The sequence below is a fragment of the Phaseolus vulgaris genome, unplaced genomic scaffold (assembly GCF_000499845.2).
Source record: "Phaseolus vulgaris cultivar G19833 unplaced genomic scaffold, P. vulgaris v2.0 scaffold_28, whole genome shotgun sequence".
Taxonomy (NCBI): Eukaryota; Viridiplantae; Streptophyta; class Magnoliopsida; order Fabales; family Fabaceae; genus Phaseolus; species Phaseolus vulgaris.
The window spans coordinates 346,828-373,129 of NW_027174096.1; the positions used below are offsets into that span (position 1 = coordinate 346,828).

Sequence of the window (26,302 nt, forward strand, 5' to 3'; positions counted from 1 at the left end):
GTTCGGTGCATTTCAATTGATAAGCATTTTAATCGGTTCATTTCAATTCTTATGTCTTTTAACCAATTCAATTGACAAGAAATGGACTTCCATATGAGTTTTGGCTTGGTTACTTAAGTTTTGGTGAGTTCTTGAATGTTAGAACATTGATCCAATTCTAGAAAAGTGCCTAATCATATTCCAGCTCAAGTTGATTCCATAAAATGTCAAAGAATCATCTATATTTTGCTATTGGAATCATATCATGTGGTATCTAGAGTTTACGTTTCTTCTTGTTTTTGTTTGGAGTTGTTTGTAGGCTCTTTAATTCAAGAACTTTACATTCTTGTTGTTTCCTTTCTGTTTTTAGGTTATTTTTTAGTTTTTTTGCTGTTTTTCCTTTTGATATTACATTGTGTTTGTGTCATTTTAATTTTTGAATCCTTATAAGTTTTGTCATAGTCATGTTTTTCCAATAATGTTATCAATTCTTTGTGGTCCTTTTGTTGTAATTTTTTTTGTTTCTTGCTTTTGTGTAATGCAGTTTTCTGAGTTTGTTTCTTGATCCTTTGATGCATTTTCTTTTTAGTATTGAGTTCATACTTGTATTTTAGACCTATACAAGTTCTTATACATCATTTCTATTATGTCTTTGCTAGTTCTTAATTATGGCTTTCATTTCTGTTAGGATTCCTCTGTTTTCCTGAAAACGTGCTAACTGTTTCGATTTATTGCAATTGATTTGCTTACTGGAAATTGTTGAAATTCTGGATTTGAGTTCGTCATAGTGTTATAAAAAATTAGAAAAAAGAAGTACTCAAAATTCAAAGTACAAAAAAAATGATAAATGAAAAACAAACAGTGTGTAATTTTGCCGAAAAAAATATGGTAATCTGGCAGTGATTTTAGAAAATTTATCACAATTAATTGGCTTACTGTTTTTTATTACTTTCAGTGCCATTGTTGATCTAAGATCTTGAATTTTATGAGGTTACAATTTCATTATCTAGTTCGCTTTATATCATTCCAGATAAATCGGTAAACATCACGCACAGTTTGCACAAAAATATTTTCCAGTAGTTCTGTTTTTGTTTTCTTCATCTAGGTTTCTTTTGTGTGCCTTCTTTTTCATTGAGTACCCTTATTTTCTTGCTTGTCTTTTACTCACTAATCTTTGAGTTTGTCATATATCTTGTATTCCTTTTGTTATAGTCGTTTCTTGTTTATACCTTTTCTTGATTGTCTTTCATTGTTTCTTTGGTTTTGTGGTGTTTAGCTTTGAGATTGTGTGCTATTGCTTTGACATCTTTCATTTGAGGTTACTAAAGGCCTCAAGATCAGATTGGTAAAGGGGAGTATTCTTTCTTTGGAGTGTTTTGAGTGACTCTTCCTTTCGGCATTTTGTTCTAATTGTTGCTAACTTTGTTTTCTTAACATTGTTTGTTCTTGTGTTTGCTGTTTTCTTTTCTAATGGATACCTATTCAAGTGATGAATCTTCAAAGCCACGTTCTACTCATAGAGCTTATGTTCTTAATGAATTGAAAGAAGCAAGGAAGGCTTTTGCTCAAAAGGATGAAGAATTGCAAAAATTAGAAGCACGGTTGGCTAAGATTGAATTGCAACAAGAAGGAGTTGTCCATTTTTTGCATGAGAGGCAACCTTCTCCTAAACATTCTTCAAAAGGTTCTGCATCTCCTCACAGATCTAGAGATGATCATAGACGAATGAGGCATCATCCTAATTCCAATGAAAGAAACCATCACCGTGACCAAAGACCTCACCAAGAGTCCAAGCCTCAAGTTCCTTTTGTCAAAGTTCCTAGTTTTAATGGGGATAGTGATCCAAATGTATATCTAGATTGGGAGGCTAAATCTGAACAAATCTTTAACACCTATGAGGTTGAGGAGGACCAAAAGGTCAAAATAGCCACCTTAGAATTTGTTGATTATGCCATGAATTGGTGGCATAGTTATGTAACGGACATTTGCTATAACAAGAGACCTCCCGTGGTCTCTTGGAACAATTTGGTTAAGTGTATGCGCTTTAGGTTTGTACCACCACACTTTAAGAAAGACCTCATGTTGAAGCTCCAACGGTTTCAACAAGGCACGCTAAGTGTGGATGCATATTTCAAGGAATTGGAAACGCTTTTGCTTAAGGTTAATTTGAAAGAGAGTGAGGAAGCCTTGATAGCTAGGTTTGTAAGTGGTCTAAGGAGGGATATTCAAGATGTTGTTGAGCTTCAAGAGTATTCATCTTTGAGATTTTTGGTTCATCTTGCAATGAAGGTTGAGGCCCAAATTGCTAAAATAAATGCTTTTAAAAATTCTCCCAATGATGGTTACTACAACAACTCTTGGAAAAATAGAAAATCTTTTTCCAAAAACCCTTCTAAAGAGTCTTCTATCAAACCTAAGGAATCTAGGCCTTCGACTTCTACTCCTAAATCTCCAATCAAATCGTCTAGTAAGAAATGCTTTAAGTGTATGGGTTATGGTCACATTGCGGCTAATTGTCCTTCTTAAAGGAATATGTTTGTGCATAATGGCATTGTAGTTAGTGAGCATGATTCGGATTCACCTAATCATTCTTCACATTCTAGATCATCTAGTGAGCATGAGAGTGAGAGTCCACTTGAAGGAGATTTGTTGGTTGTGAGAAGACTTCTTGGACAAGTTTTACAACCTTTTGATGAAAGTCAAAGGGAAAATATTTTTCATACAAGATGTCTTATTCAAAACAACATTTGTTCTTTAGTAGTGGATGGTGGTAGTTGTGCTAACGTAGCTAGTACAAGAGTAGTAGATAAGCTTGGATTGCCTACTATCTCTCATACAAAGCCCTACAAATTGCAATGGGTTAGTGAAGTGGGCGAAATCATTGTGAACAAGCAAGTCCTCATTAATTTCTCTATTGGAAAATACAAGGATGAGGTTTTATGTGATGTTGTACCCATGGAAGCAACACATGTTCTTTTGGGAAGGCCTTGGCAATATGATAGAAAAGTTTTTCATGATGGCTTTACCAATAAACTCTCTTTTGATTTCCATGGTCACAAGGTCATTTTGAAATCTCTCTCTCCAAGAGAAGTCCATGAGGACCAAATTCTTATGAAGAAAAAGAGGGAGAGTGAAAAAGTAAAGAGTTCTAAGCCTACACTTCTTGTTTCTAGGCATGAGGTCCAAAGGGATATAGTGGCTCACAATCCTATCTTCTTAGCTATTCCTAGACCTCTTAAGTTAGAACCACTTGTAGATAGTCCTCATTGTTTAGAAAATTTGGTAAAGGAGTTTCATGATGTGTTTCAAGATCCTCCAAAAGGCCTTCCACCTTTGAGAGGGACTGAGCACCAAATTGATTTAATTCCGGGATCTTCTTTACCCAATCGTCCGGCCTATAGGACCAATCCAAGTGAGACTAGGGAAATTCGCCAACAAATTGAGGAATTAATTGCTAAAGGTTTTGTTCAAGATAGCATGAGCCCTTGTGTTATGCCTATTATCCTTGTCCCTAAGAAAGATGGCACATGGAGGATGTGTTCGGATTGTAGGGCTATAAATAACATTACAATTAAGTATAGGCATCCCATACCTAGGCTTGATGATTTGTTGGATGAATTGCATGGTTCCAAATTTTTTACAAAGATTGATCTTAAAAGAGGCTACAATCAAATCCGTATAAAACCAGGTGATGAAAGGAAGACGTCCTTTAAGACCAACTTTGGTTTATATGAGTGATTGGTTATGCCATTTGGCTTAACTAATGCTCCAAGCACTTTCATGCGCCTCATGCATCATGTTTTAAGACCATTCATTGGCAAGTTTGTTGTTGTTTATTTTGATGATATCCTCATTTATAGCTTGTCTTTGTGTGACCATAGGATGCATATTAGACAAGTCTTGGAAACCCTTAGGAAAGAACATTTGTATGCTAACCTTGCTAAATGTATGTTTGCAATTGATCATATAGAATTCCTAGGGTTTGTTGTGAGTAAACAAGGGGTGCATGTAGATCAATATAAGGTAGTGGCCATTCAAAATTGGCCAACACCTACCAATGTGAATGATGTCCGAAGTTTCCATGGTCTTGCTTCTTTTTATAGAAGATTTGTACCCAACTTCAGTACCATAGCTGCATCTCTCAATGATATAGTGAAAAAGGATGTGGTTTTTAAATGGGAAAAGCACAACAAAATGCTTTTGATGTTTTAAAAGAAAAATTGACTAATGCTCCCATTTTAGCCCTTCCTAATTTTGCTAAAACATTTGAGATTGAATGTGATGCTTCAAGTATAGGCATTGGGGATGTTCTCCTTCAAGAGGGCCACCCCATAACTTATTTTAGTGAGAAATTGAAAGGAAGTCATCTCAACTATTCCACTTATGATAAGGAATTGTATGCACTTGTTAAAGCTTTGTTTACTTGGCAACATTATCTTTTTCCTAAAGAGTTTGTGATTCATAGTGATCATGAATCTCTTAAATATTTGAAAAGCCAAAATAAACTTAACAAGAGGCATGCTAAGTGGGTGGAATTCCTTGAGCAATTTCCTTATGTGATCAAGCATAAGCAAGGCAAAAATAATGTTGTGGCCGATGCACTTTCTAGACGCTATGCCTTGCTAAATCTTTTGGGTTCTCAATTTCTTGGCTTTGATCACATTAAGGATCTTTATCATGATGACTTTGATTTTTCTCTTATCTATTAAGAGTGTATCAAAGGTGGACACAGATTTTTTTATACATGATGGCTTTCTTTTTAAAGGAAAACGTCTTTGTGTTCCCCAAAGCTCCATTAGATTATCTCTTGTTAGAGAAGCACATGAAGGAGGATTAATGGGTCATTTTGGGGTTGCAAAAACTTTGGATGTGTTACATGAACATTTCTTTTGGCCTCATATGCATAAACATGTTCATAGTTTGTGTGAAAAATGCATAGCTTGCCATAAAGCTAAATCTAGATTGCATCCCCATGGTTTATATACTTCTCTTCCTATCCCTTCAATGCCTTGGGTTGACATTTCTATGGATTTCATATTAGGATTACCCAAGACATCAAAGGGAAAATGATGGCATTTTCATGAAGTTCTTCTTGAATCAATGTAGAGTATGGGGCGGAAGCAATGAATGAGAGTGAGCAAGATCCTCCTAAGAGTGGTGTTGATCTTGTAGGTGCATGTTAAGTATGGGTATTGAGTGGTTCGGCCAGCTCAAGGGAAAAGATGAAGGAATTGAAGTTTAGAGCCTAGGATTCTAGGGAGAAGCAAAGTTTGGCACAAAAATGGCAGCATAACTTTACTCACAATAAACTTGCCAAATACATGAGATAGCCTCCCTATTTATAGGCTATTTGGGACGTAAATCATAAGCTAATGCCTAATGAAATGTAAACCAAATGAAATGCAAAGCTATGCCATGTGCCATGACCGGTCACACCTAACAAGTTCTAGAAGGTTTACATTTCAAATTACTTTCTACACTACCCTATCTACTAAGTACCCCTATTGGGCCTTGATGCAACATATACAAGGCTTTCTCTCTTCCATCCGTGGCTTCTTCCACTTGTGCTTGTACATGCTTAGCCATTGATCTTGTGAGAGGACCTAGACGGTCTAGTGCCACACCTAGACGCTTCATGGGTAGACGCTTTCCTTCTTCACGGTCTAGACGCTCATTCCTTGGAGCTAGACGCTCTCCTTAGTCTAGACGCTCTTCAAGGTGTGGACCTTGGCTCCCATGGCTAGATGTGCTTGGCCCTCCTCCATCAGAAAGGATTCCATTTTTGTGGTAGTGGATCGTTTTTTAAAGATGGTTCACTTTATTCCTTGCCACAAAGTGGATGATGCATGTCATATCGCAAATCTCTTCTTTCAAGAAGTGGTTCGTTTACATGGTATTCCTAGAACTATTATGTCCGATAGAGATTCCAAGTTCTTGAGTCACTTTTGGAAGACCTTGTGGGGGTAAGCTTGGTACTAAACTTTTATTTTCTACCACTTGTCACCCACAAACCGATGGTCAAACCGAAGTGGTAAATAAAACTTTGGGACAAATGTTGAGATGCTTTATTTCCAGGAATCCTAGAGTTTGGGAGAAATTACTACCACATGTTGAATTTGCTTATAATCGTGTAGTAAATTCTACCACTTCACATTCTCCTTTTGAGGTTGTCTATGGGTTTAACCCCTTAACACCTCTTGATCTTCTTCTTATTCCCATACTTGATGATGTCTTGTGCAAAGATGGTAATGACAAAGCTTCTTTTATTAAAAATTTGCATAAAGACCTCAAGTTGAGAATTGAGAAGAAGGTTGGCAAGTATGTTGAACTTGCCAACAAAAGGAGAAAAGCATTGTTATTTGATGAAGGTGATTGGGTTTGGCGTCATTTAAGGAAAGATCGTTTTCCTACTCAAAGGAAGTCCAAACTAATGCCTCATGGTGATGGACCTTTCCAAGTCCTAAAGAGGATTAATGATAATGCTTATGAGTTAGATATGCCTGATACATACCTTGGTAGTCATACATTTAATATCAGTGATCTAACTCCTTTTTCTGTAGGTCTCCAAAATTTGTGGTCGAATTCTCTCCAACTCGGGGAGTATGATTGAGATCAAGATCAAGAAGAGGTAGAGGCCAAAGATCAAGATCAAGAGGAGGTAGAGGCCAAAGTTGAAGAGGCTCAAGAAGACATTAGCCTACCTCAAAGGCTTACAAGGAGCAAGTTTAAAGAATTAGGAAGTAGTGGTAGAATGTTTTCTCTTTTTATAGTGTCTTTCGTAGAATGTTTAAATATATAGTTTTTAGGAAGGTGCTTAGAGGGAAACATTAGATACCTCTTTTGTAAAGCATCTTTAGGCTTTAGTTTAAAATTTTCTAGAAGGTGACCCTTCATGACTCCCTATAGGCGTTAGAAGTGAGTGAAAGGGGACTTTTGGTTAGCTTGTGGTGCAAGCTTTGTAGCCTCATGACCGACCCTTGCTCCTATAAAAGGAGGGTTTAGGTCCTTCATATAATAGAATTGATTTTTGAAGTAATGAAACTCTCTCAATTTGGTGATTGAGTGAGTGAGAACTTGCCTTCTCCTCTTCCTAGTCTCATCTTGAGTGCCTTGGTTCCTCAAGCGGCGACAATTCACACTTATCTTGGAGCATTCACACTTTAAGTGGCGTGTTCATCAACCAAGTTCTTCAACCACATAAGTCTTCTCTCTTTTCCATCTTTTCCTTTCATCTCCATGTCCGTATGAACTCATAAACATGTATTAGGTCCTTTCTTGCAAATTCTATTCGGTGTTTTAGCTTAAATTCATGTTTTGTTCGGTTCATGTTCTTCCTTGCTGAGTTTAATCGGTTCATCTTCTTTCTTTCTTGCTTTTGTTCGGTGCATTTCAATTGATAAGCATTTTAATCGGTTCATTTCAATTCTTATGTCTTTTAACCGATTCAATTGACAAGAAATGGACTTCCATATGAGTTTTGGCTTGGTTACTTAAGTTTTGGTGAGTTCTTGAATGTTAGAATATTGATCCAATTCTAGAAAAGTGCCTAATCATATTCCAACTCAAGTTGATTCCATAAAATGTCAAAGAATAATCTATATCTTGCCATTGGAATCATATCACTCTTCCACAGTTATAAGGCATCAACAACACTATATCAGACTCTTTATTCTTGATGTTTGTTTACATAGGTCATGAACATTACTTTGATCATTCTTCATCATAGCACCTGCACTTGAAAGGTCCTGTAACACAAAGTTGATGCATAAAGCAAGCAAGTATAGCAACAAGATAACAAGACACACACAAACCAGTTTTCTGAATATACAACATTAGTAGAAAAACCATAAAAATTGAAGTAATCAAGTGCTTTCAAGTGCAGAGAAGCAACAACATAATGCATCAGTTTTAAAGCTATCTTATACAACTTTATATGCATTGTTGTTGACTCGCTTGAGAACTTGGAAAGGCCCATCTCCTCGGGGACTTAGTTTGGACTTCCTTTGAGTTGGAAATCTATCTTTGTGAAGGTGAAGCCAAACTAAGTCTCCTTCCTCAAAAATTATTTCTCGCTTCCCTTTATTGTTGTATTTTGTGTACTTTTCATTTTGTTGTTGTATTTGGTGTTTAATCTTCTCATGCATTTTCTTTATAAAATCAGCTTTGATGACACCTTCCTTATGCACAAAATCTTATGGATTAGGAAGGGGTATCAAGTCCATGGGTGTGAGAGGATTAAAACCATATACTACTTCAAAAGGAGAAGCATTAGTAGTTTTGTGAACTACTCTATTGTAAGCAAACTCAATATGGGGAAGGTACTCATCCCAAGATTTGTGGCTGCCCTTCATGATAGCCCTAAGCATAGTTCCAAGAGATCTATTGACTACTTCGGTTTGCCCATCAGTTTGAGGGTGACAAGAAGTTGAAAATTGTAGTCTTGTTCCAAGTTTACCCCAAAGAGTTTTCCAAAAATGGTTGATAAACTTGGGATCTCTATCGGACACTATACTTCTAGGGAGACCATGGAGTCTCACCACTTCTCTAAAGAAGAGTTTAGAAATATTTTGAGCATCATCTACTTTGTGGCATGGAATAAAATGGGACATTTTGCTAAAACGGTCCACTACCACAAAGATAGAGCCATGGCCTCTTGCAGTCCTAGGAAGTCCTAAAATGAAATCCATGCTAATATCTTCCCAAGGAGCATTTGCAATCGGCAAAGGGGTATAGAGTCCATGCGGCATTGTTCTAGACTTTGCTTTTAAACATGAGATGCATCTAGAACAATGTCGTTGGACATCTTTCCTCATGTGTGGCCAACAAAATTTTGCTTTTAAAAGATCTAGAGTTTTATCAACTCCAAAGTGGCCCATGAGTCCCCCCTCATGTGATTCTTTGACAAGGAGTTTCCTATGTGTTCCTTGGGGAATGCAAAGTTTTCCTTCTTTAAAAAGATATCCCTCGGACACATAGTAACCTCCTTGTGCTCTATGTAGACATTGGGCATAGATGGATGAAAGTTCTTGATCATCTTGGTAAAGCTCTCTTATGTGGTCAAATCCAAGAATTTGGGCACCCAATTTTGAAAGGAGTGTATGCCGTCTTGAAAGAGCATCGGCCACTATATTGGTGCTCCCTTTCTTGTATTTGATTACATAAGGAAATTGCTCAAGAAATTCCATCCATTTAGCATGTCTCTTGTTGAGCTTGTGTTGGCCCTTTAAATATTTTAAAGACTCGTGATCACTATGGATGACAAATTCTTTAGACACAAGATAGTGTTCCCAAGTCTTTAGGGCTCGCACAAGAGCATAGAGCTCTTTGTCATAGGTGGGGTAGTTGAGGGTGGCACCATGGAGTTTTTCACTAAAATAAGCAATGGGGTGTCCACCTTGCAACAAAACCGCACCTATGCCTACCCCCGATGCATCACATTCTATCTCAAAGGTTTTGGAAAAATTTGGAAGAGATAGGATGGGTGCATTGGTGAGTTGAGCTTTTAGCCTTTGAAAGGCTTGCTCATGCTTTTCATTCCAACAAAATGCAACATCTTTTTTAACAAGTTCATTCAAAGGAGATGCTAGGCTAGAAAAATTAGGCACAAACCTTCTATAGAAGCTAGCTAACCCATGAAAACTTCTTACATCACTTACATTTTGTGGAGTTGGCCACTCTCGGATGGCTTTGATTTTCTCGGGATCTACATGCACCCCCTTATTGTTTACTATGAAGCCTAAAAAGACTACACTATCTACACAAAAGGTACACTTATCCCTATTTTCAAAAAGACTATTTTTCCTAAGAACTAGAAGAACTTCCCTAAGGTGACTTAGATGGTCTTCTAGGGTTTTACTATATACTAAAATATCATCAAAGTAAACTACTACATATTTACCTATACAATCCCTCAAGGTGTGATTCATAAGCCTCATGAATGTACTTGGGGCATTAGTAAGCCCAAAGGGCATCACCAACCACTCGTATAATCCAAATTTGGTCTTAAAAGCGGTTTTCCACTCATCACCTTCCTTGATTCGAATTTGGTGATATCCACTTTTAAGGTCAATTTTGGAGAATAGAGTTGACCCATGCAATTCATCAAGCATATCATCAAGCCTTGGGATTGGATGCCTATACTTGATGGTGATGTTGTTGATTGCTCGACAATCACAACACATGCGCCATTTTCCATCTTTTTTTGGCACCAACAAGACAGGTACAGCACAAGGGCTTAGGCTCTTTTGAACCCAACCCTTCTCCAACAAGTCTTGAACTTGTGATTCTATCTCCTTAGTTTCCTCGGGGTTAGTTCTATAAGCAGGCCTATTTGGTAGGCTTGCCCCCGGAATAAAGTCAATTTGATGTTCTATGCCCCTTAGAGGAGGAAGCCCAATGGGTCCTTCTTGTGAGAATAGATCTTCAAATTCACTCAAAAGATTTTCAATTTGAGGAGGTAAAGTCATAAGTTCACTACTTGTGGCAGTGCATGTAAGTGCTCCTTTACACAAGATAAGGCTTGGTTGTTCAACAAGAAGCAAGTTTTCAAAGACGTTTTCAAGAGGCTTTGCTTGTTGACCAACCTTGTGGGAAGGAACACTCTTCTCCCACGCCTTTCTATCCCTAAGGATTTTCTCTTTTTCTAGCGCTCTTTTTTTTTTGTTTTCCTCATCCCTCTTTTGTTTCATTTGTATTTGGTCTTTTACCACTTGAGAATGTGGTAAAGGACTAAGTACAAACTTTTTATACTTATGGGTGAAGGAAATTTCGTTAGTGAGACCATCATGCAAGGTTTTCTTATCAAATTGCCATGGTCTCCCTAATAAAATATGACAAGCTTCCATAGGCACTACATCACATAAAACTTTGTCCTTGTAGTTCCCTATGGAAAACTTGATTTCCACTTGCTTGTCTACATGTAGTTCCCCATTTTCATTAAGCCATTGAAGTTTGTAAGGTTTTGGGTGGGGAACCACTTGTAGCTTAAGCTTTTCAACCATCCTAGCACTACAACAATTACAACTAGAACCACTATCCACAATGAGAGAGCATATGTTTTCTAAAACATTGCATCTTGTATGAAATATGTTATCTCTTTGTGTTTCCATGGTTGTGCTAGGGTGATTGTTGAGGGTTCTCCTAATCATAAGCAATTCTCCTTCTAGTGGAGCTACCCTCTCATCCTCTCCCCCTTCCTCTCTCTCACTAGGCTCATCCTCGCCGCTAGTGTACTCATCTACACCTTTAAGAAACAAAGTCCTTTGGTTTGGACATTGTGCTTGCACATGCCCTCTACCATAGCACTTAAAACACTTAACATCTCTAGCTCGGATGGGTGGGGTTGAGGTTTCTTTGGTGAAGGGCTTGGTAGGATCTTTTGGTTTTTCCTTGGATGTACTACCCTCCCTTCTAAACTCTTTCTTGGGATAAAAACTAGAATAGGGGCTCACCTTTTGACTTGAGGTTTTGCGCAAGTTTTGTTGCTCAACTTTAATGCAAAGTTGAACCAAATCATTCAAGTCTTGATAAGGTAAGAGCTCTACTCTATCTCTTATCTCAAGTGATAGGCCACTAAGGAACCTAGCTATGGTGGTTTCCTCCTCTTCTCTAATAGATGCTCTCATCATGTAGAGCTCCATTTTTTGCCTATACTCTTCCACACTCATGTTCTTTTGTTGGAGTCTTTGGAGCTTGTCCATCAACTCCCTATGGTAGTAGGAAGGTATATGTCGACGTCTTAGGGCTCCCCTAAGGTCATTCCAATATGTAATGGAAGGTTCCCTATGAAGACGTCTATCTCTTTCGAGAGAGGTCCACCAATACATGGCGTTCCCTTGGAAACTAAGGGTGGCTAAGGGTACTTTTCGTTCCTCACTTACCCTATGGAAAGCAAAGAGTTGCTCTACCTTCATCTCCCAATCTAGATATACTTCTACATTTTCCTTTCCATGAAAATGAGGTAGGTCTACCCTAGTTTCCCTTGGCACCTCTTGTTCCCTTTGCCTAGTTCTTCTAGGGGGTGGTTGGTAATAATCATTGATTCTACGGCTTCCCTCCCCTAGAGACTCAATACTTTGAGAATGGGATGCATGAGTTTTTTTTTATTTTTGTGATTTTTTGAGATTTCTCTTCTTGAGCTTTAGCCAACTCATTAATTTTGTTCTCATTCTCCAATTGTCTAAAAGATATCAATTGTACCGCTTGGGATACTTCTTTTAAAAGAGTTTTCAAAGATTTTACTTCACTTTCTATAGACTTTGGAGAGTGAGAAGAAGAAGACATGGCTAAAACTTTGTGTATATAGGTGTTTTACTTTGAGAAAGTTTAGGAAAGTTAAAGAAGGTAGTTTTCCAGGTAAGGGAGGTGAGTCACAAAGGACTACTTAAGTACCAAGCCTTTTCCTTGCCAAAAACTATCCCCCAATATCTTCACACAAGACTTTCTCTTAGTGAAACACTTAGAACACAAATAAGTTGAGAAATAAATGCAAGAAAACAATGCAAGCTAACTATGCAATCAAAGCTAGTCGGTTTAGCACACAAATTAAACAAAATTAAACATGCAAAACGTAGCTATGAAAGCAAAAGAAAAGCAATTACAAACAAGTAACAATTACTAGTCAAGAATGCTATACTATTCGGCCCTAGGTGAGGCTTCTTGGACACTTTGAGCCCTTGAAGACACACTCACCGTCTAAACGTATTTAACAAGGTAATTAACAATAAACCAAGTTGCAAAGGAAATAAGAGAACTCCCTTTGTTGATCCTCTTTTGATTAGTGCACTTCCTTGTTGTCTTTGATTGTTGATCTTCCAAGTGTTTGTAGTGTTTATTTCAAGACTATTTGTTTCGGCTTTGACCTTGTCTTCTCCTTAGAATGATGGCCTTTAATCCTCCAATTTCCAGCACCTAGCAAAGGGCTAAACCTTAACCAAATCAAGTTCCCATTCACATAAGCACCAAAGAAGAATTAAATTCCAGCACCCAAATTAGAGGTCAAAGAACAAAAGCAAGAAACAAATTTAATTGAATAAAACAGTACCACCAAAAGGATTTATATGATGACAACTAGAAAGAGAGTCAAGAAATTAAAGCAAACAAATAAAGGTACTCAATTAAAGGTTGGCACACAAAAGAATTCCTAAAGAAAAGCACTAGATTAGATGACCAAATAAAAAAAACAGCACCACTGGAAAATGTTGTGGGCCAGAAAACGTGTTTGTTCCCCGATTTATGCTGATCTGTATTTTTGGAATTTGGCTCTGAAATTTGTTATACAAGATATTCAGGATCTTATCTAAAATCTGGCTTTGGATTCACTCAAAACGGATGCACCATTTTTTTTTAATAAATTTTGCAAAATTGGTGTTCGGTTAGGCCAGCTGGAGCGCTTCAGATTTGCACTCTGATCTTAAAAGATTTATCATTTTTTTTCTGTTGCTTCTTTTGACCTAATTCTTTTTTTGTCCTTTCTATAACACTTTAAACTTGCATTTTCCAGAGAATCAAAATTTTCCTATGGATGGAAATATTTTTCTGGGTTAAAACAGCCAAAACAGAGAAGGTGAAAACAGGGGAATCTGAAAACTGGAAACAAAAACAGCAAGATACCAAAGTTTAGACACAATGGAAATTTGTGAAATAGAATTGTGTAGGATCTAAACACAATATGAACTCAAACTAAAAATTAAAAAGGCACCAAAGGAGCAAAGAACAGCAGATTCAAGCAAATAAAGAGACCCAAAATCAAGAAACAATTAAGCCAAATAAAAGGACTACTATGAATTGTTGACAATATGGATGAACATGACTTGACAAAACATGTATAGATTCAGAAAATTAAAGACTCAAAGCATAATATGAACCAAAATAATGAAAGCAATAAAGACTCAAAGCCTAAAAGAAAATAGCAACACAAAGGTGTATGGAATCCTATCACAAATTGCACAAGAACTTGTTCAAGATCAAATGAACAAGAGTGCTTCGGTTGGATCTTCCACAAAGCACACCAAGAACAAATTAAAATGTAAAAAACAGCAAGACAAGAAAGGAAAGTAAATGACAATATGAAATAAAGAAGAACTAAAATTTAAAAGACAAGGAGCTACTCATCTTGAAGAACCAAAGCTCTGATACCAAATGATGACATTTTCATGAAGTTCTTCTTGAATCAATGTAGAGTATGGGGCGGAAGCAATGCATGAGAGTGAGCAAGATCCTACTAAGAGTGGTGTTGATCTTGTAGGTGCATGTTAAGTATGGGTATTGAGTGGTTCGGCCAGCTCAAGGGAAAAGATGAAGGAATTGAAGTTTAGAGCCTAGGATTCTAGGGAGAAGCAAAGTTTGGCACAAAAAATGGCAGCATAACTTTACTCACAATAAACTTGCCAAATACATGAGATAGCCTCCCTATTTATAGGCTATTTGGGACGTCAATCATAAGCTAATGCCTAATGAAATGTACACCAAATGAAATGCAAAGCTATGCCATGTGCCATGACCGGTCACACCTAGCAAGTTCTAGAAGGTTTACATTTCAAATTACTTTCTACACTACCCTATCTACTAAGTACCCCTATTGGGCCTTGATGCAACATATACAAGGCTTTCTCTCTTCCATCCGTGGCTTCTTCCACTTGTGCTTGTACATGCTTAGCCATTGATCTTGTGAGAGGACCTAGACGGTCTAGTGCCACACCTAGACGCTCCATGGGTAGACGCTTTCCTTCTTCACGGTCTAGACGCTCATTCCTTGGAGCTAGACGCTCTCCTTGGTCTAGACGCTCTTCAAGGTGTGGACCTTGGCTCCCATGGCTAGATGTGCTTGGCCCTCCTCCATCAGAAAGGATTCCATTTTTGTGGTAGTGGATCGTTTTTTAAAGATGGTTCACTTTATTCCTTGCCACAAAGTGGATGATGCATGTCATATCGCAAACCTCTTCTTTCAAGAAGTGGTTCGTTTACATGGTATTCCTAGAACTATTGTGTCCGATAGAGATTCCAAGTTCTTGAGTCACTTTTGGAAGACCTTGTGGGGGTAAGCTTGGTACTAAACTTTTATTTTCTACCACTTGTCACCCACAAACCGATGGTCAAACCGAAGTGGTAAATAGAACTTTGGGACAAATGTTGAGATGCTTTATTTCCAAGAATCCTAGAGTTTGGGAGAAATTACTACCACATGTTGAATTTGCTTATAATCGTGTAGTAAATTCTACCACTTCACATTCTCCTTTTGAGGTTGTCTATGGGTTTAACCCCTTAACACCTCTTGATCTTCTTCTTATTCCCATACTTGATGATGTCTTGTGCAAAGATGGTAATGACAAAGCTTCTTTTATTAAAAATTTAAATAAAGACATCAAGTTGAGAATTGAGAAGAAGGTTGGCAAGTATGCTGAACTTGCCAACAAAAGGAGAAAAGCATTGTTATTTGATGAAGGTGATTGGGTTTGGCTTCATTTGAGGAAAGATCGTTTTCCTACTCAAAGGAAGTCCAAACTAATGCCTCATGGTGATGGACCTTTCCAAGTCCTAAAGAGGATTAATGATAATGCTTATGAGTTAGATATGTCTGATACATACCTTGGTAGTCATACATTTAATATCAGTGATCTAACTCCTTTTTCTGTAGGTCTCCAAAATTTGTGGTCGAATTCTCTCCAACTCGGGGAGTATGATTGAGATCAAGATCAAGAAGAGGTAGAGGCCAAAGATCAAGATCAAGAGGAGGTAGAGGCCAAAGTTGAAGAGGCTCAAGAAGACATTAGCCTACCTCAAAGGCTTACAAGGAGCAAGTTTAAAGAATTAGGAAGTAGTGGTAGAATGTTTTCTCTTTTTATAGTGTCTTTCGTAGAATGTTTAAATATATAGTTTTTAGGAAGGTGCTTAGAGGGAAACATTAGATACCTCTTTTGTAAAGCATCTTTAGGCTTTAGTTTAAAATTTTCTAGAAGGTGACCCTTCATGACTCCCTATAGGCGTTAGAAGTGAGTGAAAGGGGACTTTTGGTTAGCTTGTGGTGCAAGCTTTGTAGCCTCATGACCGACCCTTGCTCCTATAAAAGGAGGGTTTAGGTCCTTCATATAATAGAATTGATTTTTGAAGTAATGGAACTCTCCCAATTTGGTGATTGAGTGAGTGAGAACTTGCCTTCTCCTCTTCCTAGTCTCATCTTAAGTGCCTTGGTTCCTCAAGCGGCGACAATTCACACTTATCTTGGAGCATTCACACTTTAAGTGGCGTGTTCATCAACCAAGTTCTTCAACCACATAAGTCTTCTCTCTTTTCCATCTTTTCCTTTCATCTCCATGTCCGTATGAACTCATAAACATGTATTAGGTCCTTTCTTGCAAATTCTATTCGGTGTTTTAGCTTAAATACATGTTTTGTTCGGTTCATGTTCTTCCTTGCTGAGTTTAATCGGTTCATCTTCTTTCTTTCTTGCTTTTGTTCGGTGCATTTCAATTGATAAGCATTTTAATCGGTTCATTTCAATTCTTATGTCTTTTAACCGATTCAATTGACAAGAAATGGACTTCCATATGAGTTTTGGCTTGGTTACTTAAGTTTTGGTGAGTTCTTGAATGTTAGAATATTGATCCAATTCTAGAAAAGTGCCTAATCATATTCCAACTCAAGTTGATTCCATAAAATGTCAAAGAATAATCTATATCTTGCCATTGGAATCATATCACTCTTCCACAGTTATAAGGCATCAACAACACTAGATCAGACTCTTTATTCTTGATGTTTGTTTACATAGGTCATGAACATTACTTTGATCATTCTTCATCATAGCACCTGCACTTGAAAGGTCCTGTAACACAAAGTTGATGCATAAAGAAAGCAAGTATAGCAACAAGATAACAAGACACACACAAACCAGTTTTCTGAATATACAACATTAGTAGAAAAACCATAAAAATTGAAGTAATCAAGTGCTTTCAAGTGCAGAGAAGCAACAACATAATGCATCAGTTTTAAAGCTATCTTATACAACCAAATCAAGCCCCTATTTGCTCCAACAAAAAGCAAATGAGAAGGGTTGTACAAAGCAGAAATCAGAATGATAATATAGTAGACCAGCAGTACAAACAAGTTTGACATTTCAAGAAATAGAAAATGATATAGAGCTTCCAATAAAACAAATGGATATAATATTTTATTATCAGATTCTGAGGCACACTCAAAGTATATTTGTCCAAAAGCAAGATTTAGAAAAGAGAAATAGGTTTAATCATGCATAAGCAAACTTGACAACATTATACAAAGGTGTCAGAGGAAAAATAATCGGTTGTTTCATAGAAACAATCGGTTGTTTTACTGTGACAGCAAAAGAACATTTTTCATAACCAAAAATTACCTTTAAAATTGATGAAAATGCAGTATGCAATTTGTTCATACCTTTGCACAGAGAACCCCAATAGATTTATTGAAAAAGAAGACTTTGAGATGTTCATATGGTCACAAGGCGCACTTACATAAATTGAGAAATGAAAACATACATACTCTCTTTGAAGTTTCTTTTGATCAGCACTATGCATGTGCCAAGGATATCTCTTAACATTCAAAGAACTTTGCAAGACATATACAATTGAAAAGTGTAGGTACAAATATTGTCTTTGCTCTTTATATACTTCCCTTTTGCAGTCATTCTTCATGTCCAAAAATGATTCTTGGCTGCCAAGGATACCTACAAGAAACATTAAGAAGCAAGATTTGGTCCCCTTATGAATTTGGGTCCAATGATGTTAGTAGGAACCTTAGGTACCTTAGAAACCTTAGGAAACCATTTCAAAATACCTTTAGGAACAAAAAACCTTCTTACTCTGTGGAATCTAATAGTGTGGCCCCTTTTCATGCAGTAATGACAAATTTCAACTAGTTGTTTCGATAAAACAATAGGTTGTTTTTCAAAGAAACTTGAAAAGGGTTTTGAAACAGATTTGTTCTTGCTGTTTGGATAAAACCCCAACCCAGCCTTGCCAAAAACACATTTTGAGAAGCAAGAACAGTTTCAAGATTGGATTGGCCTTTGGAAAACTTGTCCATGGTTTTTAAAAGGTAGTGGACTTTCTTTTCAAGTGATTCACAATTTTCACAAAAGCTAGAATCACACTTGCAACAAGAGTTTTTGTAAATCATTTCCAAACTTTCAAAATCTGTTTTTAAATGGTTCAACTCTTCTTCCAAAGTCTTGACTCTATTTTCTAATAAGTTGTTTAAACCTTTCAACCGTTTATTTAAAACGGCCAACCTATTAGGTTCCTTATGAGTTTCATTAAAGACTTGAAGAAGTTGACTACAATTTTCAGCATTTACAGAAGTACAAGAACTTACACAACTTGCATCATCTTCTTCTTTGGCCATCAAACACAGATTGACTTCTTTTTTTATTTTGCTTTCTTTTCCTTCTTGCTTGACTTGATCCATATTCTTCTTTTGTCATAAGACAAACCTTCTTTCTGGATTTTGAAGAGAAAGATTCAGCAGAAGATTCTTCTTTGTCCATCAAGGCACTCCTTGGATTCTTGTGATACTCTTCAAGGGTATTCCACATTTCTTTGGAAGAACTACATTATGAAACTTTGAGCAATTCATTAGAATCAAGTGCAGATACAATGATGTTCATAGCTACACAATCAAGATGTTCTCTTTCAGAAGAAACATTTTCAGATATAGGCATGAGATAGCTATTTGTAATAACATTCCAAATTTTTCTATCAATAGATTCAACAAAGAATTTAATTCTAACCTTCCATAATTGATAACTCAGTCCACAAAATAGATGTGGCCTGTTAATTGAGGCATCCTCCCCAAAAGGTAGTTTTTCAGCAATAGAAAAAAGATTTAGGATTGAAAACTTGAATAACTTTCAAGAACATAGCTCTTGATGCCAATTGTTAGAATATATGGCCTTAAACGAGAGGGGGTGAATTGTTTAAGAGAAATTTTTGCAAACTTTGAAGGTATAATGAAAATCAATGCTGAATTATAGAGAAAAGAATCAAGGAAACAAATACCCAAAACTATTTTAAGATGATATCAGAAAAACAATCGATTGTTTTGTCGAAACAATCGGTTGTTTTTATCAGCAGTTAATAAAAACAACTTAAAACAGATATATGTGAGATTAGGGAAAGAGAGAATCACAAAAACAGATTTATACTGGTTCACTCTTACACTAAGAGTTATATCTAATCCCCAGAAACCACTGGGTAATCCACTATGTAATCAAAACCAAATTACACACATCACACACCAAAGTAGTGCCTTTGAACCCCTTAAGAAACATACTACCTTTGGCAAACCACATCAAGAATGTTGATCTTGAACACCTCAAGAACACACAACACTCCTTGGCAACACAACTACAAAAATACAATAATCAAGGTAGAAGGGAATAGAATACACCTGGGTATTACAAAGCTTAAAGTTTAGAATTACAACCCAATCCTATTCCACACACTTAAGAATGATCCAAAGCTCTTTCAAATCTTGGAAAAACTGTTTTGATAAACTCTTTCTCTTACTCCAAGATTAGGAGCGTAAAACCACCTTTATATAGACCAACCAAGTGGTCAAAAGCATTTAATAAAGGAACCAAGTTAGTTAGGATCATTTAAGACATATTAAAACCGCTTAACAGAATTTTGTTAAGGTTTTCAAGGAAACAATCGATTGTTTTGTCGAAACAATCAATATATTTGGTTTGACAGCAAAGTCAACCAAGTCAAGCAGCTTTCAGCCTTTTTTAAAAACTACTAAGGTAAAACAACCTGTTGAAATTTTGACAACTTTTTAGAAAACACATTTTTCAAAGGTTAAAGATTCAAATGAACTTGGATCATCTTAAGGGGTGAATTAAAAAGTTTCAAACAACTAGTAAACACACACACCCAACAACAAGGTCTTCAAGCTTTCCTCTTGGATTTGGAGACATCAAAACATCTTGTTCAACAGCGTTACTGTCACTTTTGGCCTTAGGGGTAAGGAAGGTGTTCTTGCCGGTTGACTTGGTCACCGGTGGACTTCAAAGACAAGCGGTGGCTCCATCTATTTCTGGTGGATTCTCTGCTTCCTTTAGATGTTCGGAACCCTGCTTTGGTGAAACAGAGGGGGCCCTATTTGTTTATTGCACTTCGACGATCAAGTAAGTACAGTGCTTATAGCAACAATAAGTAAGTAAGTAGTTTCAGTCTTAGAAACGGAGTACCTTTACCAGGGATCTCAAGTCTCTTTTATATAATACATTTAGGTTACCACTTGTAACAACCTTCTCTCACGAGAACCTTATCTCAAGTGAAAGCATATTTTATGGGAGGAGTCTCTTACAATGCGCACAATCTTAATGCGGCAACTGCACATAATCTTCTCCCCTTGGAGTGCATAAATCTTACAGAATGGCCGCCAGGGTACCAACTCATGTACCAGCATCAGAGGTCCAATCTATTCACTGTAGGCGTACAAGCCTTTACGTATCATGCATGCAGCTTATTCCCTAAAACCCTAACGCTCTTGGGCTTAGGTTTTATAAGAATGTTTTACTTGTGCTATACCCGAATGTACTAAACACACCATTTGTTGAATCAAGTGTGTTCAAGCTTTGAAGAATCCAAACCCTTTGAAGGTTGATGGAAGGCAGGATGTGCTTGTTGTTGCTGATGTGTTTTAGAATAGGATCTAGGGTAGATTATCTGTGTTAATCCACTCTTGATTGAATCCAAAGATTAAGAATTCTTAAACCTTTTAATTGAAAGTGTTTTTCAAACTAAGTGAAAAACAATTTGTTGTTTTGTTGAAACAACCGATGGTTTAATACTTAGGTGTCTTTAGAAAGGTTGAAAACTGTTTTTGATGGTTGACTTGCTGTCAAACCAAAACAATCGATTGATTCGAGCATTCAACCGATTGTTTGTTTTAGGACCATAACAGAAAGCTGTTTTGTGTTTTGACTGAGCATTAAATGATTTTATAACTGAGTACGCTCCAGTTTTAAATGTTTTGACCAGTGTTTGATTTCAATAAATAGTTTGTTCAGATTATGTAACAAACAAGAACTTAGTTTTAATAAAAGAAAACAGATTTGAGTTTTTCACTGATTTTTCTTTTAAAGAGTTGGAGATTGCTTGATAAAGAGAGTGTGATATAGGATTTTTATCTTGTATTGATTTCATTTCTTTTCTGTAACAAGTGTAATCCTTTTGTACTTTGAAGAAACTCTGTGTGTGAAGCTGAGAGTGTTGTGTGTTCTTGAGGTTGTCAAGATCAGCATTCTTAGTGGTGTTTGTGCTGAGCCAAAGGAAGTGTGTGTCTTGAGAGGATCAAGGTCACTTCTTTGGTGGTGTTGTAAGTAATCTAGGGTTGATTGCTTAGTGGATTTCCCAGTGGTTTCTGGGAAGATTGGATGTAGCTCTTGGTTAAAGAGTGAACCAGTATAACCTCTGTGTGCATTCTCTCTATCCCTTAAACTCTTTAAATTCAGTTTATATTTGTGAACTGGTATAAACAACCGATTGTTTCTACGAAACAACCAATTGTTTTTCTGGTGTTGTGCTAAATTGCTTTGTGTTTTTGGCAAACTGATTTCTTAATCAAGTTTTCTCGAAGTGATTTTGATCCTGCCTGTTGACCAGAACGCAAGAGCCTTGCCTCGTCAAATCTGGATCGACTTCGCACCGTGCTAGCTTCCGTCCTTCGCCTTGATTCACCTTATGAACCTGCAAAAGACAGAACGGCGCCGCTGCGGCGATCACGCTCCGACTGAACCACAAAATGCTAAGAGAAAACTAAGAACTTCAGGAACCGTGCAATATTCTCTCTCAGCGTACTCAAGTTCTCGCAAGCGTAAAGAAGTATTCTAAACGCGCGTACCTCAGAAGTTCGTTAGGATCCCTTATATACCTGCGCACTTTCTCTCTCCTGACAGTTACACATCTGGACACGTGGCTCGCATCCAGCTGTACACGTGTCACCATCTGGAGCATTCTTGACTTGAGCGTCACCTCTTACTCTTCAGGCTGTTCGACTAAGTTACTTATGCAGGAAGCATCAATGTGTAGCTGCCTTGGAGCGCGATCTCTTCTTGCGTGGCGAGTACGGGTGTCTTCATACACACCTTCCCTGTGGTCTCGCCGGCCGCCATTATACTTACTTTACTTACTTCACTGTGCATGCTCGGGTAAGCTGTTCCCCGACCTCCACTCTGGCAACTAGGGAATGTCATCTGACGACTTCATCCTTTGCTTCGAAATCCTGGAACAAGCTTTCCTAATTCTTCGGCGATGTATCCTCTCGGCGATCTCCGATCGCCTTGTCGCCTGGGTTTGCACCCGGCGACTACAACACAAACTTGGTGACCGCCGGTTAGGTATGCTAGAGATCGGGGCAGCCAACTTAACGACTGGCGATCACACGAACCCCCTGACGTCCTTCCCTTCTGCCAGCCAGGTGTCCCGTTCAACACGCCTATACTATTGCTTGCGGCACGTCATCAATTCCGACTACCCGGGCGGTACATATTTCATTCTAGACTTAAAGTTTGCGAAAACCCTCTTTAAACCATTCACCCCCGCTCTAGTTTAAAGCCATACATTCTAACATTGTCATCAAGAGCTTGGTTCTTGAAATTTATTCAAGTGTGATCCTAAAACTGTTTTTTATATGGCTGATAAACTACCTTTTGGGGAAGGTGCTTCAATCAACAGATTACCTCTGTTTTGTGGTTTGAACTACCAATTTTGGAAAGTATAATGAAAATCTTTGTAGATCACTTTACAAAGGTATTTGGGATGCAATTGAAAATGACCCATTTGTTCAAAAATTTGAAAAAGATGGATCTTCCCTTGAAAAACCTTGGTCTCAATGGACTGATTCTGAAAGCAAGAAGGCCAAAATTTAATTGCATTGCTAAAAACATAATAAATTGTGCCTTGAATTCAGATGAATTTTTCAGGGTCTCAATGCAATTAGCAAAGGAAATGTGGGACACCTTGGAGGGTAACTCATGAAGGTACCAATGAGGTGAAAAGAGCTAGAAAGCATACTCTAATCCAAGAGTATGAAATGTTTAGAATGCTCAAGGGTGAGACAATTGTTGAAGTTCAGAAAAGGTTCACGCACATCATCAATACCTCATGAGCCTTGAGAAAACCTTTGAAAAGAAGAGTTAAACATCAAGATCCTCAAATGTCTTGCTAGGTCTTGGCAACTAGTTAACTTCTATATTGAATCAAAGATCTAACATCATTGAGTATGGCTTCTTTGTTTGGCAAGCTTAGGGAACATGAATTAGAAATGAATAGACTCAATATTCAAGAAAGTGAAGATAAGCATGTGAGAGCATTGCCTTTAAAAGTTGTCAAGCACAAAAGCAAGCAAGAATCCAGTGATGAAAGTATGAAGAGAACCTTAGTTTTCTATCTAGAAAGTTTTGCAAATTCTTGAAAAGGAATCACAACAAGACACCACAAAGAAAGGTATAGAACAAAAAATCCAATGATTTTAATCCAATAACTTACTTGTTTTGGTTGTGATGAGCAAGGGCACATAAGGCAGATTGCTCAAATAAAGAAAGCAAGGAGAAGAAGTCAAGCTACAAAGAAAAGAAAGGAAAGTCAAAAGGGCCTACATAGTTTGGGATGAGAATGAAGTCTCCTCATCAGTGAAGAGAAAAGGCAAATATGCTTGATTGCTGAAGGTGATGATGAGTCTTGTAGCTCATGTGCTTCTCTAAATGTGAAATAGTGAATGCTTGAGCTTTTCAAGAAACACATGATGAAGCTAATCGATTGGTTCTTTCAAATAATCGATTGAAGATCTTAACAGCTGGCTTGAAAAGCGAGTCAAGGCACTTGAAGAAGAGCTGGAAAATCAAAAAGAGATTTCGAAAATCTTGAACACATTGCAAAAACTCTTCTTACAAGTGTGACACTCTCATTGTGAAATTGTGAAATCTTGAAAGGAAAGTGCATTATCTTGTAAGTGCTGTGGATAGCTTTCAAAGGAAATCCACTTTGAGAATGTCTTGGCATCTCAAAACTGTGTTTTTGGAAGAGTTGGATTAGGTTTAATCCACAACAAGTAAGATAAGTTTCAAAGAGTTTTTCAAAAACCCAGTAAACAACCGATTGTTAAGTCGAAACAACTGGTTGTTACATGCTTTTATTGCATGAAGAAAGGCCATTCTGTTAGATTCTGCAAAATAGGAATTTTCTCTTCCAAGAGGCTTTATGAAATGGATTCCTAAAGGTTGTGAGGTTTCAAATGATAAAAGTAAACCAAATGGACCCACATTTGTAAGGGGACCAAACCTTGTTGCTTGAGTTCATGTTTATGCAGGGATCTAGAGAACATGCGGCACTGAGTCATCTGATCAGGTTCTTGAAAGGAAAAGATCGTATTGAAGCTGAATCAATGTTCTGTATCAATCCAAGGTACTCAATAGTCAAAAGAGGCTTCTTGATCAAAGGCATATGACTCATTGAAGGAACATCATAAAGGATAAGACCATCCTTATCCTTATCCTTATCCTTAATTCCTTTTAAAATTCATATTCATGTTTAATATGTCTGGTTAAATGCTTAATTCCATCCACACTGAATTCTATCTGCAAATTCTAAAAATTCAAAATTTGTTTTGCTGCTGCAGAAAAACAACCGATTGTTTCCTCTCTGTCAGCACTGTGAAAGAATGGAATTAATTCCTTTTTGAATTCTGTCTGTTGCAGATCTCAATTATGAAAAGAATCCTTAGTCAATAAAGCAGTGTTGAAAGCTGATCACGTTCTGGAAGAAGTTACAACATGTCATAAAGGAATATATTCCAAAATCTTGAAAATTTAAGAGCCTTTATGACTAGTCAAAGATCACATGTGATGACCATGTGATTTTCTGCTTTTTCTGACGTTTTCTGTGCAGGTCTTGGTCATGTCTTTTCTCTCTGAAAAACTGAAAATTTGGTTTTGTGCTTCTTTAAATTTTGTTGCAGTTGTTCTCTCTCACAAGAACAATCAATTGAGCCATCTCTTGCAACAACTCTTGCTCTCCTTGTGTGAGTCTTCTTTGCCCCTTTTTCTGCTGTCATGTAATCAACTCCTCCTACATCAAATAGGGTCAAAACCAGAGCAGTGAGGTCCGAAGGGAGATTAGAGGGCTGGTTTTCTGGAGATAATGAGCTCATTGAAAGGTATAGGTTTGAAACTAGCACAAAGGTGAAAAAACAACCCCAAAGTTGTTTCCTTTGATTGGCTGAAAAGCCAAAAGCTAGATAATGTGAGGAAGCTGCTCAAAGACCAATCTCTAAGAAGTTTCTTGGAGATGAAGGGGAACATATACCCTGATTTGATTCGGGTGTTCTACACCAATCTCATGTTTGAGGGAAACAACCTTGTTTCTCATGTGAAGGGAGTTGACATGGAGATCACTTATGATGTGTGGACTGCTGTTGCTGGTCTGAAATATGCTGGCCTAAGAATCAACAAGGGAAATCTTGGAGTAGTGGAGGATTTCAACAAAGTCCAATACTACAAGAGTTGCTTGAAGAATCAAAATGCCCAAGTGAGAACTTGTTCGGTTGGAGGCTTAAAGCTAGATGAAAGGGTGTTTGCTCTTATTGTAACTTGGATTCTTACTCCAAGGGGGAGCAATCATTTTGTCCTTACAGAAGAAGACCTAGTATACATCTACTGCATTATGAAGAAGATCAAAATCAATTGGATCCACATTATCAGAACACATCCAAAAAGCCATGAGGTTAAGTGATTATCACTATCCCTATGTTGTTTAATCTCTAAATTCTTGCTCTATTTTGAAGTGAATTTTGAGGATGAGACATCTGAGCTGGTCAAGTCAACACAAAGAGATGAACAATGGCTCTCTTAGCAAATGAGATTCACCAAAATAAATGGAAAATGGGTGAGCAAAGAAGGAGATCATGGTGCTTCATCAAGTGCTGCAACTGATGAGTTGATGAAGAAGATCAAGCTGCTGACATGGATTTTCACCATGAGGAACAACCTGGAATCAATCTAGGTGTTGGAACCAGTGCAGGAAATGAAGGAGATGAAATGCCATCCATGTCTTCTTTTGAAAGATACATGGTAAATAGGCTTGATGGATTTGCCGAGAATCAAAGAAATCTTCATGATTTGTGTGTAAGCAACTTCCAGAGTATAGACAACAAGTTCAACAGCATGGATACACGATTCATGACCTTGGATGAACAAATAGAAGTTGTTTAGAATCAGAATTTTGAAACTCCAGTATGGCAAAGATGATTAAAGGAAAAACAACCGGTTGAATTCACGAAACAACCGATTGTT

At 37.4% G+C, this 26,302-nt stretch overlaps 1 pseudogene; it reads left to right on the plus strand.

The window, feature by feature from the left end:
- Positions 1-1,449: 1,449 nt before the first annotated feature.
- LOC137817292 (uncharacterized) lies at positions 1,450-25,862 on the plus strand (annotated as a pseudogene).
- The last annotated feature ends 440 nt before the right edge of the window (positions 25,863-26,302 follow it).